This window comes from Cynocephalus volans, chromosome 15 (assembly GCF_027409185.1).
Source record: "Cynocephalus volans isolate mCynVol1 chromosome 15, mCynVol1.pri, whole genome shotgun sequence".
In the NCBI taxonomy this organism is placed as follows: domain Eukaryota; kingdom Metazoa; phylum Chordata; class Mammalia; order Dermoptera; family Cynocephalidae; genus Cynocephalus; species Cynocephalus volans.
This window is the reverse complement of record NC_084474.1, coordinates 92041871-92062486: the sequence shown is the minus strand read 5'-3', so window position 1 is coordinate 92062486 and position 20616 is coordinate 92041871.

The following is a 20616-nucleotide window of genomic DNA, read 5'->3' as shown; positions in this document are numbered from 1 at the left end:
CTTTTTTGTTCTCTGACATATTTATCCCCTAAAAAATAGCATCCTGCTTTACATCATAGATGCAGTTATCTCTGAGGTTATTAATGATTTCTTTGAAGTTTCTTCCTGCTTTGTTTCAATTATTTCCAACTTGGTTTTTCTCTGCTTGTTTGTTTTGCTCTGTTTTTGTGTTAGACATTTCCCTCAGATTACTGGGAATCTTTTGTGGTCTTCTTATGTGTAAGAGTGGGGGATGATGGAGCTGATGGGGTTGCTGAGCATGGGGTGGTACTTGTTGACTGAACCTCCGTGAAGGGTGATCTAGCAGATCCTTCTTTGAAGGAATCTCTGATGTTTGTCAGAGTACCCAGAAAGTATTCTTTCAAGTCCTGTCTGGTCTGAGAGATTAGGTTGGCCTGTCAGTTGTTGGGAGCTAAGACAGGAAAAGAGCTGGAGCATCTCAGCATTCAGTGTGCATATGACCATTGAATACCCTGGATTTCTAAGAGCACTTCTGCCCCTAAGTGTTCCTGGTGTCCTCTAGGCTAGAGATTGTTTCACTCCCTCCAGTGAATAAAGTTCTGCCAGACTGGGGGAGGGAAAGTCACATAGGTGTGTGGAGGGAGGCAAGTTTCTAGGGCTATAACTGCTTCTCAGACAGTTTTTAGTGAAGCCTCTTTTATCTCCTCTTTCACCCTCAACCTCTAAAAGTATCTTGCGCCATCAACTGCAGAGACTTTTAAGGATTCTGTGATGCACATATAGTTGTCTCTTGGCTTTTCCTACTTCCTGTTTAGCATTTGACTTTCTCAGGGAGGTTGAACTAAGTATTACGATCTCATCTGCTCTCCAGTTACTGAAATTTTTTTTCTATCCACTACCATCTTCTCCTTGTTTTTCTGGACTTAGAGCTTAAAAAATTCCCTTCTGTAGTTTTAATGGTGATCAGGATAGAGTGAAATCAGATATGTTCATGTAACATGCCATCTTTAGACAAGACAAAAAGTCATAGGTAAAAGATCCCCAGAATACACTTTTCTTGCTCCATCTCTGTCCATAGCCAGTAGTGTGGCTTGGCCTGGTTCTTCCCCTCTCTAGGCATCAGAGTATTTTATTTCAAACCCCCCTTTGTCCAGAGAAGGAGATTAATACTGGGAAACTCTGTGATTCTCTCACAATCCATGTTGACATAGGATGTGGCCATGAGACAGGAACCAACACCATGAAGCCTTGCAGAGGAGGGGAAGAGCCAGGTGAAGGATTTAAAAAATATGGCAAGAAGAGAAAATGGCAGAAACTGTCTGTTCCTGAGGATTGAAGTCCTGGGGTGCTAAAGCGAGTGGTATGATGTTAGCATATGATGAGTTAAGCTCTCTAAATAAGGCTCCTAACAAGACTGAATTCAGTGACAGCCAAGCTGAGAGACCTGGGGCTCTGCCAGGACAACACTTCAGTGCTGAGATGGGGAGACTGAGGCCTCCAGGTGGCAGCATCTGCCTCAAATGCACCTGTGAAGGTGGAGAGCTCCAAGAAGCTGACCATGACATCAAGTTGGGATGGCAAGCAATACTGAGGGACAATGTCCGTGACAGATAAAACACCGAAGAAGCAGGACTGTGAGCACATCTGACAAAGTCTAGGTCAACCCAACAAGGAGCTTCAGAGCAGAGATGGCTCCTTCCAGGAGTCGGTGCTGGACAGAAATGGTCAGGCTCTAAACCCCTGCGGTGCTCAGTCATTGCCTGTAGGCTGCCCAGGAAAAGTGTGGCCTCAGATCAAAATCTCTGATGGATCCTCAAAGTGCTAACAGCTGGAAGCTGTCAGTGAATAGCAGTGCTTTCAGCTGAATATCAAGTTTTTCCTTGAAGGGAGAGCTGGGGCATCCGTTTCCATGGATCACAGGGGTAGGGGAGAAAAGAGGCAGCAGGAACTAGGTTCACAATCCTCTCTTCCCTGATTACCCCTCTAAGGGTGAGGCAAGGCTCCCCCAAGTCCTCCATGATCACATTCCAGGACCCGGACAGGACAATGCGAAGGCTAAGGGCCTTTCAATGAGGGGGAGGAGGTTGAGGAGGGGCAATCCTGCTTGGCTGATTGATTATCCTACTTAATGTTTCTGGGTGTTCCTCCAGATGGACTAACGCCCAAATTCAAGATGGCATTCATAGAGGCCCTGGAAATAATAGCTGAGAAAAGATATTTCTTGAAATCCTGCCAAGGAAATGAAGTAGGACCTGGGATGAGAAGAGCCTCGAGAGATCAGTGGTGATTGTAATAATATCTATTTGCAAAACGTACTGTGTGTGAAGTGTGCTCTCTCTCCCTTGCTGTCATCTCCACCTTATGTACTTTATATGTGTGTGGATACACAGTTTTCACAATGATACCCTCCTACCCCTGTCATTTTACAGACGAGGAAGCTGAGGGTCAGGTAAATGAATTAATGTGTTCTCAACAGATACTCACAGGATGATCAAGGAGCAGGTGCATGAAGAGAAAGGGTTGGAGTGAGGCTGCCTGGGCAGAGGGCAGTGAGGGTGAAGATGTGGAAGTCAGACTGGTGCAGGGAGGGGTCATCAGCAGTTTGAGGGCTGTGGAGACAGCAGGATGAGGTGGGAAGGGGGGTCTGGGAGTCAGCAGCCCTGTTGTGGGAATGTGACCACATGTCACAGGTGCTCTGGAGCCTGGGCTTAGTGACAGCTGTAGCAGACATTCACGATGCTGCCTGCCACTGGATTTCAGCACGGTGGTGCTGGACAGCTCCACACACTTTTTGTTGGTTCTTTTTTCTTTTTATGTCAGTCTCAGGTGAAGCGACCCTGTGCTTTTTCTGAAGCCAGAGAAGGTTACTCAGCCAAGCGAAGGCACAAGCTTGGAGGTAATGTCCCTGGGGATCCACCTCAACCAACGGGGCTGGGAGCAGCTGGCAGAGGTCCCAGCCCCTGAGTCCTGTGTGTGACCGTCCTGAGGCATGTCGTCCCTGGTTTCTCAGTGGGTCTGCTGTGAATCTGAGTCTCAGGTGCCCACGGCATTCAAAAGCATTTAAAGCACTTTTGAATTGTTGGCCTTTCTCCTTCTCTGCCTCACTTTCCCCATCCCTCACTGTGTTTCCTGGGGTAACCTCTCAACCTCCTTGGTCCAAGTCCTTGGCCCAAGCTGTACTGAGGAAGATTAGTAAAACTTAAAACTTTCCAATTTTTCTCAAGTCAGCCACTTAAACTGGGGACAACAGTTGACTCAGGTGAGAAAGCCAAAGAGACATTGCTCTGGGACCCCACCATGGGAATTGCATGGCTGCGGATAAGACTGGACCAGCGTGGGCATCACTGCAGCAGAGTTGGACAATTTTCAGTGACATGGCTGAGACAGAAACTGTGATGCTGACCTGGGCTCACATATGGACTGATCAAATTCTCCAGTCCTCTTTCTGCCAGACCCTTAGGCCGAGGAAGCCTCCAGCATCCTTGGGTGATTCTGCTTGATGCACATTCTGTGTGTTGCCACCCACATCACCTGCTTGAGTGCAGATGTGAAGGTGGGTCCTATGCCCACTGAGCACAGAGAACACTGTTCAGTCCCTGACCCCAGCTCACTCCCTCTTCCACTAGTTGTAAGAGGAAAAGTTATTTGGGTGCCTGGTGCTCCTTGCCCTGGGGGAATTTGGTATTTCTGGGGGCATAGTATCAGTTCCGTCTCTTTCTGGGATATATTCTCCATGAGGGTCCACACCCGTCATTTTGGGGGATTCTTATTGGCAGGGGTGGAAAATAGAGACTGCCATCAGGGCCAGCTTCCATGGACCCAAGGCCTGACACAAACAGGCCCTAGAAAGGAGAAACTAGCCTCTTCAATCTACCTCATCAGCCCTCTACAGTTTTCAGGAAGACCTCATAGTCTCTGGTCCCGTAGGCAGGTGTGCAGTCCCTCCTGAGGGTCCAGGTATTCCTCCCCTGGAGCGTGGTGGGAATGGCAGACAGTCATTGCAGCATGGGAAACCCCTAGGACCCACAAGAAGATGAGGTGGCTTCCCGACTTGCACATCTAAAGCTCACCTTAATAACTCGCTCTTCTGTCCCAGAGAAATTCACTCATTCCCTAAAGTTCTCAAGCTCCAGATATTCAGGGATGCGCCTTATCTTGGACACACCACGAGGCCACTAGGTGGCAAATGTGTAAATGCAGGTTTTTTTTTTTTAACCTTTGTAAATATAAGCAGAGAAGAGAAGCAGGGGTGACCTTAGTTGTCATTTTGCCCTCCTCTCAATGTGCTCCTGTAAAGCAGTGAGAAAAGCAAAGCAGGTGGTGTGGTGGTGTTCTGAGGTGGCATAGGCAGTGGCAGGAGGATGGGCTTGGGAGACAGGCCTGGACCCCAATCTCAGCTCCCCTCTTCATGGCCCTGGTACCTAGTGCAAGTCACAGGAAACAGGGAGAATTAATGTTTGCAATACCTAGCCCAGGTATTCATCCTTATCTCCATCTGCAGAGATGGAGTGAGTTGTCCTCCGCCTTCTGTGGAGTGGCAAGGCTGGGCCAGCCAAAGCTGAGAATGAACCACCCATGTATGAGAACTCAATACTGGTCAACTTCATTGGGAACCTTTTCAGATTCTAGATTTCTAGATCAGTGGCTTTCAACTGGGACTGATTTTGACCTTCAGGGAATATTTGGCCAAGTCTGGAGGCATCTTTGGTTATTGCAGCTTGGGGGGCAGGTGGGGTGCTACTGGCGTCTGTTGGGTAGAGGCCAGGGATGCTGCTTAGCGTCCTGCAGTGCACAGGACAGCCCCACAACAAAGAATTATCTCATCTCAAGGGTCTATAATGCCAAGTTGTGGAACTCTGCTCTAGTTGATGATGGATTGTCATATGTAATTATAGTTGCCGTTTATTGAGCATCGACTATGTAATGAAGCACCTTGCATACATTATCTCAAACCCAGACTCAGAGGCTTGGTGGGGTTAACTAGCTTCACTTTGGAGATGAGGAAACTGAGTGGAGAGCTAAAGCAAGTTTTTCTTCATGCCTTGTCACCAAGGGTGTGGGGGCATAGATTCAACTTGAGGTTGGTTTGACCCCAAAGCCCAGGCCTTTGATGCCCCAGCTCCTGGGCGCAGGGGCCCGCAGACCTGTGGCACAACTTACAAAGTGATGGGGTGGGTGGTGTTTGCGGTTTGGTGGTGAGGGGCTGAGGCTGGTGGGGATGTGAGAGCAGGCAACTTGGTGCCTAAAACACTGAGTGGGGGAGGAAATTTCCTTAGAACAAAAAGAATCGCATTTTAATTTAACTTAATTCTTTGAATAGGCAATGCATTCACAGGGTTCAAAATTCAAAACGTACAAAAGTATTCAGTGAAAATTTCTCTCCCACTCCTGTCTCCCATCCACTCAGCCCCCCATCACAGAGGTAGCCAATTTAGCCTGTTCTTTATGCATTCTTCTAGAGATATGGCATTTTAAATTTTCTTGGGAAATTACATTTCTTTTGTAACCTTTCTACAGTGAAAATATATAACTTGTTAAATGCAGATAAGCAAACGGAAACCAAGAGAGAATCAAATTACCCATAATCCTACCCCCAGAAAAAAGTCACCATGAATGCTCTGGTATACAACCACCCAGATATGTTTTCTATTCTTAAATCTATAAAAAGCTCTCTCATAATAACCTTGGAATGGTGCAGACCTTTCTAAGCAAGACAAGAAACTCAGAAGCCATATAGTAAAAGATACAAATTTGACTAAAAAGTTTAAAATTTTATATAACAATAAGCACTATAAAGTCGAGTAACAAATAATAGCCTGAGAAAATGTTTGTCCTTTTACTGCTAATTTAATGGTAGAAATCTTACATACCCATATGAAAAATAAAAGTTAGCATCCTTCATATTCAGGGGGACACTTTGCTGTCTTGCTCAGGAAGGCCTCCATCCCACCAAACTTATTAAAATTTTTCCTAACTATTCTAGTAGTTTTATTATTCACATTTATTTTTACAGTTTTACACTTACTTTTCACATTTTGACATTTAAATCTTAAACGAACTCCACCTGAACTCCAGCTGGAGTTCATTTTTGTAGATAGTGTCATTTAGGGGATCTAGCTTTGTTTTCTTTGAGATGGAGGCACTGACATCAGATACGTTTATAAATCAGACAGTCCTCTTCCCACTGCATTGAAATGCAGCTCTCATCATATAGTAAACTCTCCGAGGTACACAAATCAGTTCTTCAACAGAATAATGTTAAAAGAATTTTTTAAAAAAGGTAAAATCATGACTCTTATACAGATACAAAGATGAAACAAGAAAGATTTTAACTCATTAATGAGAAAACTGTGAGGCGGTACAACCAGTTCAAAGGAGAATCCAAAGAATGCTTATATCGATAGATCAAAAATATTGAAATGGATGTGCAAATGGGACTGAAATGGGTTTATTGGCAGGGTGGGGGGTGCAGGGCTCATTTGCATTTCTATACATAGAGTTATTTTGCATTGTTATCAATTATATGCAACTCAGAGCTGTGAAGTAGCTCCCATAACCTCAGAATACACTCAGAAGGGTGTGCTGCAGACACGTTCTCCATAGTTCTTCATTAAAGACAGTTTTCCCTACGGTCTCCCCCCTTGTGATGACAGTTAATCTTAAAGAAGAGATTCTTCTTATCACAGAGGAAGGCTGGTCTCATCAGCTTTGGCTTGGTTATGTGCATAGGTGTATAGGTGTAACGGGAGGGTTAGTTTACCATATACGCATGAAGTTTGTGTTGCTAGAAGTTTTCATAGGGAATCTAAGACTAGATTTGTAATAACAGAGTCTTTAAGAAATTTGAAGACTATAAAAGGCTTTGGAGAACAAAAATGCCCTAAATGATGCTGCTTTAGAAAAAAACTACTTTTTTCCCCTGGAAAACATAAGCATGTGTGTAGTTGTATTTCTCTGAAACTATTACTCCCAATTATTGCTGCCAATAATAAGAAATGACTTAAAGGCCACAAATAAACTGAAAAGCAAAACACAAAATTAGTAAAGAGGACAATTAAAATTAGAAAAACAGAGTCAGCAAAGTTTTATTGCTGTTTTGGACTCACCTCTGTGAGCCAAGACACATGCACTTGGGCTTAAAGAGCCCACAAGGTGCAGTGCTCTGGTGATGAAGTTTAGCTGGCTCCGTTAGATACGTATCCTGGGGATCCCAGGGGAAAACTTCCAAAACTTTATAATTTTTGGAAAATGTCAAAATCATGGCTCTCACACAGATATAAAAACAAATATGTTGTAAAATTTTTCCTGGTTTTATTAAGGAAAAATAAAAATTACAAATGAAAATAATAAAAATTGTATATTTAAGGTATATAACATGATGCTTTTATAGATGTATATATTGTAAAGTGATTACCACAATCAAGCTAATTAACATATTCGTCATCTCACATAGTTCCCTTACTGTGGTAGAAGCAGTTAAGATCTACTGTCAGCAAATTTCAAATACATGAGTATGCAGTACAGTATTGTTAGAGTCACCATGCTGGACGTTAGCTCTCCAGAATTCATTCATCCTGCATAACTGAAACTTTGCCCCCCTTGACCAACGTCTCTCCATTCCTCCCCTCCCCCAGCCCCTGGCAACTACCGTTCTACTCTCCACTTTTACGAGTTGGACTTTTTTATATCTCATATACAATATTTGTCTTTCTGTGCTTGGCTTATTTCATTAAGCATAATGTCCTCCAGGCTCATCTATGATGTCCCAAATGGCAGGATTTCCTTCTTTAAGGCTGAATAATATTTCTCTCTGTGTGTGTATACATTCGAACAGGTGTGAGGTGATATCTCATTGTGGTTTTTATTTGCATTTCTCTGATGGTTAGTGATTATGAGCATCTTTTCATAGATCTGTTGGTCGTTTCTATGTCTTTTATGAAGAAATGTCTGTCGAGGTCCTTTGCCTATCTTTAAATTGGGTAGATACACATACAACTGATGAATGGATAGAGAAAATGTAATACACACATATGCACACACACGAGGGTATTTCAGAAAGTTCGTGGAAAAATAGGATTTAAAGATACTAGGAATCTTTTCATTAACTTGCTCAAGTGCGCTCGCGTGTGTGTATGTGTGTATACAATCACATTTTCTTCATTCATTCATTCGTCAGTGGATACTTGGGTTGTTTCCATACCTTGGTTATTGTGAATACTGCTGCAGTGAACATGGAAGTGTAGATATCTCAAGATACTGATTTCATTTTCTTTGGATATATACCCAGAAGCGGGGTTACTGGATAAAATGGTAGTTCTCTTTTTAATTTTGAGGAAATTCTATATTGTTTTTCATAATGGCTGTACAAATTTACATTCCCACCAACAGTGTACAAGGGTCCCCCTTTCTCCACATCCTCACCAACAAAATTGTTCATGCTCAAGATTGTCTTTTGTGATTCCATATAAAGTTTAGGAGTTTTTCCATTTCTGTTATCTTTTGTCTTTTTGATAATTGCCATTCTAAAGGTGTGTGGTGATATCTCATTGTGCATTTCTCTCTGATGATTAGTGGTGATGAGCGTCTTTTCATATATCTGTTGGACAATTGTGTGTATTCTGTGAAGAAATGCCTATTCAGTTCCTTTTCCTACCATTAAATCAGGTTATTTGTTTTGCTGTTGAGTTCCTTGTGTATTTTGGATATTAACCCCTCATCAGGTGTGTGGTTTGCAGGTATTTTCTTCTATTCCTTCGGTTGTCTCTTCACTCTGTCATTTGTTTCCTTTCTGTGTGCACAAGCATTTTAGTTTGATGCAATCCCATTTGTCTACTTTTGCTTTTGTTGCCTGCGCTTTTGAGGGTCATATTAAAAAAATATTGCCTAGACCAATGTCAAGAAGTTTTTCTCTGTTTTCTCATAGTGGTTTTACAGTTTCAGGTCTTGTGTTTAAGTCTTTAACCCATTTTGTGTTGATTTTTGTATATGGGATGACATAGTGGTCCAATTTTATTCTTCTACATTGGATACCCAGTTTTACCAACACCATTTGTTGAAGGGACTATCCTTTCCCCATGGTGTGTTCTTGGTCTCCTTGTCAAGGATCAGTTGACTGTACATGTGCAGGTTTATTTCTGGGCTCTCTACTCTGTTCCATTGGTCTATTTGTCTTTTTTTGTGTCAGTATCATACTGTTTTGCTTACTGTAGTTTTGTAATATAATTTGAAATCAGGAAGTATGATGCCTCCAGCTTTGTTCTTGCTCAAGATTGTCTTTCGTGTTTCCATATAATTTTTAGGATTTTTTCTGTTTCTGTGAAAAATGCCATGGAATTTTCATAGGATTGCATTGAGTATGTACATCACTTTGGCTGGTATGAAAGTTTTAACTATTAAGTCTTTCAATCATGAGCATGGGATAGATTTCCATTTATCTGTATTTTCTTCAGTTTCTTTCATAAGTGTTTTGTAGTTTGATGTGTGCCAATCTCCCACCTCCTTGGTTAAATTTATTCCTAAGTATTTTATCCTTTTTGATGCTATTTTTAATAAGTTTTCTCAATTTTTTTTTCAGATAGTTTGTTGTTAGTATATAGAAATGCAACTTATTTTTGCATGTTGATTTTATTTATTGTATATACTTAAGATGACAACATGATGTTTTAATAAACATATACATAGTGAAATTACTACAGTCAAGAAAATTACATGTCTATCTCCTTACATAGTCACCTATTTTTAATGTTAAGAGCATCTGAAATCTACTCTCTTAGCATTTTACTGTACACTGGAAATTTGCTAACTATAGTCATCATGCTGTACATTAGATTTCTAGACTTATTTATCCTATACAACTGCAACTTTGTATCCTTTGATATGTTGATTTTGTATCCCAAAACCTTACTGAATTCATTTATTAGTTACAACAGTTTTCTTTAGGGTTTTCTACATATGAGATCATGTCATCTGCAAGCAGACAGTTTTCCTTCTTTCTTTCTGATTTGGATGACTTTTATTTTTCTTGCCTAATTGGTCTGGCTAGGACTTCCAGTACTGAAATCTTTTCCTCTAAGATTAGGAAGAAGAAAAGGATGCCCACTTTCACTACTTCTATTTACATTTTTTATGTAACTAATCAATGAGGACACTGGTAAAGTGTTACAATCAGTTCAAGGAGAATTCAAAGAAAAGACATATTTATAGATCAGAATGTTAAATGTGGAAATGGAAGCAAAAGATTTTTCCAAGCTGGGGTGTGGGTGGAAAAGGACAGGGTTTAATTATTTTGCATTGCTAACAGTTAGCTACAACTTACAGCATTGTAAAATAGTTCCCCTAGAATCAGAATCAGATAAAGCGTGTGCTATACACAGTGCACAGATTTCCATCGAAGGACAGTTTTTCATGATAGTAGAGAGTCATGTGTCTGTTCCTGTGAAAATACCATTCTGGCTTTAAGATAAATCTTACTATCTGTCAGGGCAAATCCTCCATGAGTCATAGTTTTCATAATATGAATATTTATTACTGCACATAAATTTTGAAATAATTTGATTGAATTAAAAAGTTATCCATTTTCTGATACGGAAATATATTTGTATATTTACATTATACTGCATTTATATATTTATATCATTAAGAGACCAAAAACATATATATATATTTCCATCCAGGGACAAAATGTATCTTATAATTTGTTCAGGCCTTGTTTTGTATCTTTCAATAAGACTATGTAACATTTTAAATACACATCCTGGACATTTTTGGCAAATTTATTTCTAGAAATCTTTAGATTTATTGCTATTTTGAGTGAGATTTTATTCCATTTCTAGCTTTTTGTTGTTACTATAGAGAAAAGCTATTTAATTTTGAATATATATCTGATTCTTTGCCCTAAGAAATTAAGTTAGGTCTAAATTTTTTTTTAAATTTGTATTTTTGTTTTACCTAAGTCTCTAGAATTTTTCTGAATTCATAGCTGTGCAATTACAGCATTTGTAAGTAAAGTTTGCCTCTTTTTCAAATATTTGTTCTAAGCATTTACTCTTCATACTGTGCTTGTTAATATCTCTGAAAATATTAATAGCTTTTAAAGGTTGTCTTAATAATGTGTAATAGCACACACACTACAAGGAAAACTATTAGGGGCATTAAAACTCAGAATGAGAATTAAATAGTTTCTACTTAATCCTATTTTAGGTGTAATTTTTTATCAGGAATTATTGCTGTATTATATGAAATGCCAATTTGGTAGTTATTATTATAATCTTTTGTTTTTTACCTCGTTTATCTTGTAATCCATTATATCAATAGACTAGGAATTCTTGATGTTGACTTTTTTTCATTCTTGGGCTAAGACGACCTTGGTCATTGTCTGCAGATGTTGGAGGTTGAGTTCCATGGACACAGGTTCTAAGCTGGAGATTTACGTACAGCACAGCTCTGATGGAAGGAGGGAAGCAGGATTGGATGGGAGGAGAAGATGAATTGCTAACCCCACCGGAAACTCTGGAACTGAAAGGCTCCTCAGAGTTGTCTTGGATTGAAGCGAGGTGTTCCTCTGCATTCACCAGGAAGGGGGTATGACCTTGGACCTTGGGTAATGTGTCTCTGTCCAGCCAAGGTCAATGTCCAGAGAGAGACTCAGCTGAGAGCTATCAGCCACCAATAATCCCATCACCTGCGAGTAATTCAGAAAATAAAAGGGGTGGCGAGAAGAATATGGGGTGCACTGTAGTATCTACTACAACTGGTATTTTGACATGCTACTGGGTTCCATGTTTTGCATTTATATTTATAAATACAATCTACATTTTGTTTCTATTTTATTAGATTTGATATTGTGGTTACATTACACACAGAATATTAAGGAAGAAGCTTTCAATGTGTTTCTGGTGTGTAAAGCCCTCGATGAGCTCAGTTTCCCAAAGGAGATCACCCTCTTCTGCTCCTTTCAGGGCAGGACCTGCCCTGCACCTCCACAGTGGAGTGGGTGTGTTTGCTTCATTTTGTGGCTCAGTCTGTCATTTGATTTTTTGGCTGCGACAAAAAGTTACATCCATCAGATTTGCCTTTGTCAGTGATAAACCTGATACTTTAGAACTCCGTCTGCTTCACCAACACTACGATTTAGATGTTGTAATTAACCCAATTATAGCAGCACTTAACTGCCTTCCATCCTCAACCTGTCACTTGTGTACCACTACTTTCCTTTTCTGTAGAAAGCTCTCTGGAAAATACCTTCTAAGGCCACACATAACTGAACTTGTCTTGCCTTCATACAGGAACCACCAGAATTGAAAGCACCACACAATATTGTAGAAGAACTCCCATATTAGGAGAGAAAGCATAAATGATTTAAACTCATTCATTAAAAAATAAAACCAAATCAAAAGAATGCCAAACTCACATTGGGCTAAAAAAATTTAACTATGTGTTGCTTATAAGATACTCACATAAACCTGTTTGTCTTTTATCTTTAACCTGTTTTTATTTCAGGGCAAGGCAAACAAGCAGAAAGCTGGATGGATATATTGATTTCAGACACAGTATGAAATGAAATAAAGGGCTATTTTATATTGATAAATGATTCGACTCATAATGAAGACAAAGTAGTTGATTTTAATTCGCTCGGTACATAGATTCACAATAAAAATACATTCCAAGTTCTAATAATTCCCATTTATGCTAAGTGTGACTATTCTTTTCCCCAAATCCTGCTGAAATGACCATCTAATAAAATAGTGAAAATTCTTTAGGGCTAGTGCATTCTTGGGAAGAGTCCTGTTTTGAACCTCAAATGGTTACAGCAGAAATCATTGCAGAACTGGTGGTAAAAGGACTTCGCTTTTTCTCTGTCTGCTCAGCCTTATGAATTGAGATCCTCTACAAATATGTAAAGTGTTTATAAGGTCAAAATAGAGAATTAGTCTGATTGAACAAAGCAAATGTTCTCCAATGAAGTGAAATTACTAGGAGAAACTGGAACACAGCACAGCCTCAAATATCAAGCCCTGACAGGAAAAACTAAGTTAAAGGAAAAGGTAGACACATTGTGAAGGTTCTTTCCGTTGTGAGTGGGGTCTAGCTGTCTATCACTGTGTAATGAACCACCCCGATTCTTAGTGACTTAAAGCAATTCGTGATTCTCTCTCATGGTTTTGTGGGTTGACTGAGCTTAGCAGGGTGGTCCTTGTGTGATCGTAGTTGTATTTATGTATCTATGTAGTTGTAGTTGTGATTGTAGTGACTGTATATATTAGAGTTCTCCAGAAAAACAGAACTAATACAATGTGTGTGTTTTGTTTGTGTGAGTGCGTGCATATTAAGAGACAGAGATTTTAAGGAATTGGCTCATGAGGTTACGGAGACTGGGATGTCCAAAATCTGCAGGGTGGAGACCCAGAGAGGGGCTTATATTGCAGTTCAGGGGTGTCTGCTGCAGAATTCCCTCTTGCTCAGGAAAGGCCAGTCTTCTGTTCTATTCAGGCCTTCACCTGATGGGATAAGACCCACCCACCTTATGGACTCAGAGTCTTACTGATTTAAATGCTAATCACATCTAAAAAATACTTTACAGCAACATATACACTGGTGTTTGACCGGACATCTGGGCACCACAGCCTCGCTGAGCTGACACACGAGATTAACCATCACACAGGGTCTGGAGTCATCTGGAAGCTCCATCGGGTGGGACTCTACAATGGCTCACCCACATGGTTGACATTGACACTGGCATGGCTGGGTGCTCAGCTGTCGACTGAGGTGAGCACTGGAATGCTCACATATGGCCTCTTCGTGAAGCTTGGACTTCTCACAGCATGGTGGCTGGGTTTCCAGAAGGAGTGTCCCAAGAGTGAGCAATCTAAGAAACATATTTCTTTGATTAGAGGACAAAACTCCCCAGGTAAGCTTGGCTCACCTTCTTTTTGGTATTTGGCTTGTCTTGAGCACTTGTTGAGCGTTGAGATTCTCGCTGTCCCCTCTGGTCTGGATGCTGGAATCCCCAGAGGACACTTCTTTCTGACCAGAACTGATGTGTTTTGACCTATTTGTCAGAACTGGAGGTAGGCAAGGGAGATATTAGAAGCAGAAAATTCAGAGTAACCTCTTTCTTCTTGCAATCAGCCAAATGCCCTGTGGTGAGGTTCTGTGTCTGCCAAGACTCACTCATGAACTTGTCTACTAACTGTGCCAAAATGGACTCTTGTAAACCGGTCATAGGTGGTGTCAGACTGTTCGTCTCCTCACAGGAGGCTTTGTCTATACAGGTAACAGTACCTTTTCCTTATCTAGGCTTATGCTTGTTATTCGGTTTTTAGAGAAGCTATAAGATGTATTGTTTTGCTATTTCTGTGCAGGATTTACATTTATTCAAAAAATTAAGGAAATCATAATCAATATGCTGTTTTGTATTAATTTCTTGGGTGTTGGGAGAAAAAGGACGTGCCTTTAGGGAGGCATATCAGGGCTTCCAAGGTGCTGGTTAATGTTTTATATTTTCACCTGGGTAGTAAATATGTAAAGAAAAATAAAATACCGTATATGTTATATACACCCTTCTATGTGTATAATACTTTCTGCTATTAATAAAAGACTATGACTCAAACTAGTTTATAAAACAAAACCTACCTCTAGGATATTTCAAGAGAAACTTGTAAACTTAGTGACAGAAAAGTTTTCTGTGGTTATGAGGTTGGTCAAATTTCCTCCTTTTGGTGAGTAATGCTTTTTTAAACATTTTGTGAGAAAACCATCTGTTTCCACTAGATTTTCAAATCTGTTGCAAAGTTGCAGTGTAATTTCCTCCAGATTTTCAAATTAACTGTCATAGAGTTTCAAAGTAATTTAATAAGCTTCCATAGAGTTGCAGAATATAACCACAGACACAGAAATACAAGGATATCTTCTTTTTAAACCTGTTTTCTTTATGCATGTATCACACGTGCTTTTACATAGATGCCTAAATAGGAGAATATACATCGTATAGAGTGTTCCAAGCAGAGGAACAGTGTGAATAAGGGTCCTGGGAAGGGAGAGAGATACTGGAAGGAAACCAGTGTGGCTGAGGCAGTTTGTATGAGGAAGCACAGCAGGAGATCAACTTGGAGAAATCACAGGGGCCATAGCTCCCAGACCTCTGTAGGTAAGGATTTTAGATTTTATCCTAAGGGCAATAGTAGGCACAGAAAAATAATGTATCAATAAATACAAATATGCCTCATTATGTTTAATGGTCACATGATGCTTGTATGATATACAACTATTTGTAGAAATCCTATTAATTGATAGTTAAGCTGTGCTAGTTTTTCTATCTTAAACAATAATGTGTCAAGTATCTGCATATGTGTATTTTTGTAAATTTGCAGGATTATTACTGTATTAGTTTGTTTCTATTCTTTATAAGAAAATACTTGGAACTGGGTAATTTATAAATAAAATGAAATTTATTGCTTACAGTTTTGTTTTGGAGGCTGGGAAGTCCAGAGTCCAGGGAACACATTTGGTGAAGGCCCTGGTGGTGGCAACAGTGGCCCAGGTGTCTCACATGGCAGAGAAATGGTGCAGCAGAGAGAGCTCCTGGTGCATTCCTTTTTAAAGCCCTCAGAACTGTGCCCATTCCTATCATTTTAAATCCATACACTAGGCACAGTCCTCAGAATCTAACCACCTCTTCAAGTCCCCATCTTTGAATTACCATAAGATTTCCCACCCTCAACAGTTACAGTGGGGATTAAGCTTCTAATATATGAACTTTGGGGACACAATTCAATCAATCCACAGCATTCCTCTCCTGGCCCCCAAGTTCATGTCCTTCTCACAGGTAAATACATTCATTCTGTTCCCAAAGTCTTACTTGTTTCAATTCAAAAGTCCAAAGTTCAAAGTCCCATCTGTGAAATCAAAAACAAGTTATCTACTGCCAAGATACAATGGTGGGATAAACAAAAGTACGTATTCCCATTCAAAAAGGGAGAAATAGGCCAAAAGAAAGGGGTAATAGGTCCCAAACAAGTCCAAAACCCAGTGGGGCAGGCATTAAATCTCAAAGCTGGCAAATCATGTACTTTGACTCCATGTTTGACATCCTCTGCAGCTGGTGTAGGGGTTGGGTCCCCAAGTCCTCAGGCAGCTCCGCTTCTATGGCTTTCCTGGTCTGAGGCCACGCTTCAGCTCTCGCAGGCTGGCATTGCATGCTAAAAGCTCCACGATTCTGGGGTCTCTGTGGCTCTCCCACTCCCACAGCTCCACTAGGCATGCCCTTGGTGGGGTTTTTCTGCTGCAACTCTGATCCCACATTTCCTCTTGGCATTGCTCTAACAAAGGCTATATGTGGTAAATCTGCCCTTGTGACAGATCTCTTCCTGGGCACCCTGGCTTTTCCGTAGATCCTTTGAAATTGGGGTGGAGGCTCCCAAGCTTCCACAGCTCTGGCATTCTGTGGGCCAGCAGACCACATGAACACCATGAAGGCTTCTGGCTTGTGGCTTCCAAAGCTGTGGGTCCAGCCACATCTGGGGCCAATTTAGCCAAAGCTGGAGCAGCCAAAGCAGCTGGAGTGCTGGTGCTGGAAGTACCTTCCTGAGCTGGCCCTGGGCAGTGAGCCTGTTGAGGGTGCCTCAGGCCTGTTCCCCAAGACCATTCTGTCTCCCTAAGCCTCTGGGCCTGTAATGGAATGGTGGGCCCCTGAGGCTTCTGTAATGCTGTCAGGGCCAATCTTCCCTTCTCTTGACAATTACCTTACGATAAATTCCTTCAATTGGGTTGGCAGGTCAACTGATATGCATATATTAAGTGGTCACATTTTATCCAACTGGAAACAATCTGGTAGAAGTGTGAATTTGTACTGCCTTTCTGGAGGTAACAGCGTCATTGACTGAGTGCTGTCAGTAACTTGGAGGCTAGCCACGACTGACATCCATGTCATTTTTGTTTTATTTAAGGTGCAGCATCATTGTATTCAGCAGCTTTCCTTCCCTGTTCGCTTCTATTCTCCCTCCTTATTCCACAGGGACTGGTGCCTGGTGTATGCTTTCCAGAATCCCTTTCCAGAATGATACTGTCTTAGACTCCATGGTGAGAGGCCCTGAGGCAAGATATGGAAGGAGCCCAGGAAGCAAAAGCCATCATTCTCCTGGAAGTTGGTGGCAGAGGCATGGGCTTTGGACAACCTCGACTCTGCAGTGGCACCTGTGGGGGAGGGATGTCTTCTGTAAATCTCTGCTTCCTGTAGCTGCTGGTTACAAATGATGACCGTTTACAATGATTTCCTGCTATTCCTGGCCTTGGTGGCACTAGCAACTTCCGAATTCCCTGGAGGAAACTCAGAGTTGGCAGTGGCCCTCGCTAACCTTGGTTCCTCCAGCTTTCCCAAAGGTTTTGTAAACAGCTAAATTCCTGTTTTAAATCCCTACCTACTTGAATTACCAAAAGTGGTTTCTGTTTACCGAACTGAATCCTGACTGGTACATTTACATCTCATTGATTACTAATAAGTATATTGTTTCATGTTTGTGGGTCATTTACTTTTTTTTTTTTAAAGAAAGACCTGCATATATCATTTGCTTTTTCTTATTTGAAGAATTTAAAGTGTTAATTTTTTCTTACTTATTTGTAAGGTCTCTTTAAAATTAGGCATTTTTCTTCGACTGGCATATGGATTGAAAATATTTTTTTCCAGATCATTTATTTGAATTTTGACTAAAAATGAAATGTTTTAATACAAAAACAATAGCATAAACCTTAGACACCAGCATAATCAAAGACTTGAAAGGTACCTGGGGATCTAATCCCCACTGGGTGATGTTGAACCAGATAATTCTAAATTAGGGGGGACTGTCCTGAACATTATGGGATGTCTAGCAGCATCCCCGGCCTCTGCCCAGGGATACCAGTAGCATCCTCTGCCCAGTTGTGGAAACTAAAACGTCTTACACATTGCCAAATGTCCCCTGTGCTAAAGATATGACATAAGACAGTCCGTCTTCTTTCACCTGTGTCCCATCCCAATTAACCACAGGGAAAGGTCCCGCTAATCTGATCTCCAGCATACCAGGGGTCATCACTATGCACTGTCAGTAATGGGGTCCTTGTTGCAATCTGGCCAGTGAGTGACCCAGTACTAAACCCCCATTCTGAGCACTTGCTTCCTAGGGCCACTCCTGGTAACACCTGTCTAGATAAAGGTCCCCTAGAAGCAGGCCCTTAGACAAGGATGCAGGTGCTAATTTTTTGCCTTTTTCTTCCCTCCTCATTCATTTACCAGCATTTCCTGGGACCATCTGCCAAATAAAGGGCACATTATCAAGCAAGTTAACCCTGTGGGTAACCAGAACCACTGGAAAACTAGCATAGAACCTGTGGCTCAGGTTTATCCCACCCAAGTGGCAAGGGGGCTGGAGTATTTATGCACTGACTTTCTATCAGTCCCTGGCTAAGGTGGCTTCCAGGGGTGCAGACTTGCAGGCACTTCGAGTCTGTGCTGTGTGTGAGCAGAGCAGGCTCCTGTGGCTGGAGACAGCCCTTGGATGGAGAGGGGAAGATGGTGGTGGTCACCACATGTACCACGCGCACCACGCTGGGAAGACCTAGGTGGGGGGAGGGGGCACTGATAGCATCTGCCACAGTTAACTACTGGAGTTCTTATCACTGCGGAAACTGGACTAAAACTTTTCTGGAACCCTCTGAAGAGCCACGTAGAATGTACTGAACAAGGCATGGGATAGGGGTTGTAGTTCTATATTCCATTGCCCTTTGGCAATTGAGATGGGATCTTACTCGATTACCCTCATATAACTGCTGCAGCAACCCTGGAGCAAACTGGAAGGCCACAAGTGTGTGACAGGACATAAAGATTACTAAATCCACACCCTGGCATCTACGTCTTTCTAAGTTCTTGGATTACTCCCTCTATATTTTATTTACTACATCCTGGCAAACTTCTACATTCACTTGATGTAGGCCAACAATAAACTCACGTTTACACTGAACGACTACTCAAGACAACATGTTAAATCTGGATTTTTTTGGGGAAGTGCTCTATTGCTGATAATTTTGAACCAATGCAGTCTTTTGTCCCCTGGGTATATTTGGATTTAACTCTAGTTACTGATCTGGAAAAAATGAGGGTTGGTGGAGGTGGGCTTTGTGGTGATTCAGAGACCCTTTGCAAGGTCACCTCGCTGGGTGAAGTTGGTACAGGATCTTTAAGCAGGTGGAGGACTGAATGCTCAGGCGGGTGATGGGGGGATACTTCAGCAAGGGGGCTCAGTAGGATTTGGTAGTTCATGACTGATTTGAAAATAGCATCCCGTGAATTGGAATGGCGATATTTGAATAAATTTGACTTTTACATAGAGCCCTGATGCAGATATTAGCTAAATTTTGTAATTATTTTGTAACCTAAAGAATCAATATCTGGGGTTTGATTTTTTAATACACCGACCCTATATTTACAAGAGATGAGCAGTTCTTTTAGGGAAGTCTTAGAAGCTTTCTGATTCTCTGACATTGTCTTGCACTGGAAAAGTGAAAGCTTGGACTTGTCATTTTTTGATTCTTCAGTATAATCAGAAGTAGCCAGTCTGCCCCCCTTTTTTTGGCATCAAATATCATGGAACTGAGGGTACAGGAAAACAGGAAATTATTGTAGGTATTTCAGGTAGAAATAGTTTAATTTAGATAATTATGTACTTACAAAACCACCAGAATGACTAGAGGAGTAAAAGGCAGAGGGACCAACCTAGTTTTCAGGTTTACTACTGCAGAGTAATACCAGCCACTCCCCAGAGTGTAAGTCGCCACGGAAATCACTACAGATTTCTCAGCTCCTCTACAGGCCGAAGGCAGGATGATAGGGGACGTGGAGGACACTGCTGCAGCTCACATTTGGCAAGTGTGAACGTTAGCGATGACGAGATAGATTCTGTTCCAATTTCACTTTTCCACGCTTTGCAGGGGTATTTCTCATTAGCAAAATGTAACTCATCTAGCACCTGGGAGGTAAGGGACTCTGGCAAATATAGGAACTAAACATCTAGCCTGTACAGTACAGGAGAGAGCAGGGCTAATTTTGATCATCTTCCCCCAAACAAAAAAAACAAACAATGGCCAGCCTACACACACACAAGAACAAATATGTTCCCAAGTTTAGCTTTAAAATGTGAGGGTTCTGAAATGGTGAAAAAAATTCCAGTTTTGGCAAGGGAATTGGATAGGAAAAGAATAGTTTTCATTAAAAAATTCCGATCTTGGAATGTGGTTTGTTCAAATGTTATAAAGATAATTGTGTTAAAATTAGTGCTCAAAAAAAAAAAAAAAATTAGTGCTCAGCACAGCATTTGCAAACTTTTGAATGTAATTGTTTGGAAAGATGCCTTTTCAACAATCAATTATGGTACTTAACTGTAGACATGAAGTTTTAATTTCTAAATTTGTCAGAAGCTTATTTTAGAATCTTCTATTTATAATACATTTGTCTTGGCCAAGTTGAATGTTTGATAAATCTTAGAGTTTCTTACTCTGAAAATGCAGAGATTTATGCCTTCCATATATACTAGAGCAAAATAAACTGCAAAACTGAACAAACAATAAATATAAGGCATATGATTTAACTTATATTTATAATTATATTTCTAATTTAATTTCCTTTTTGGG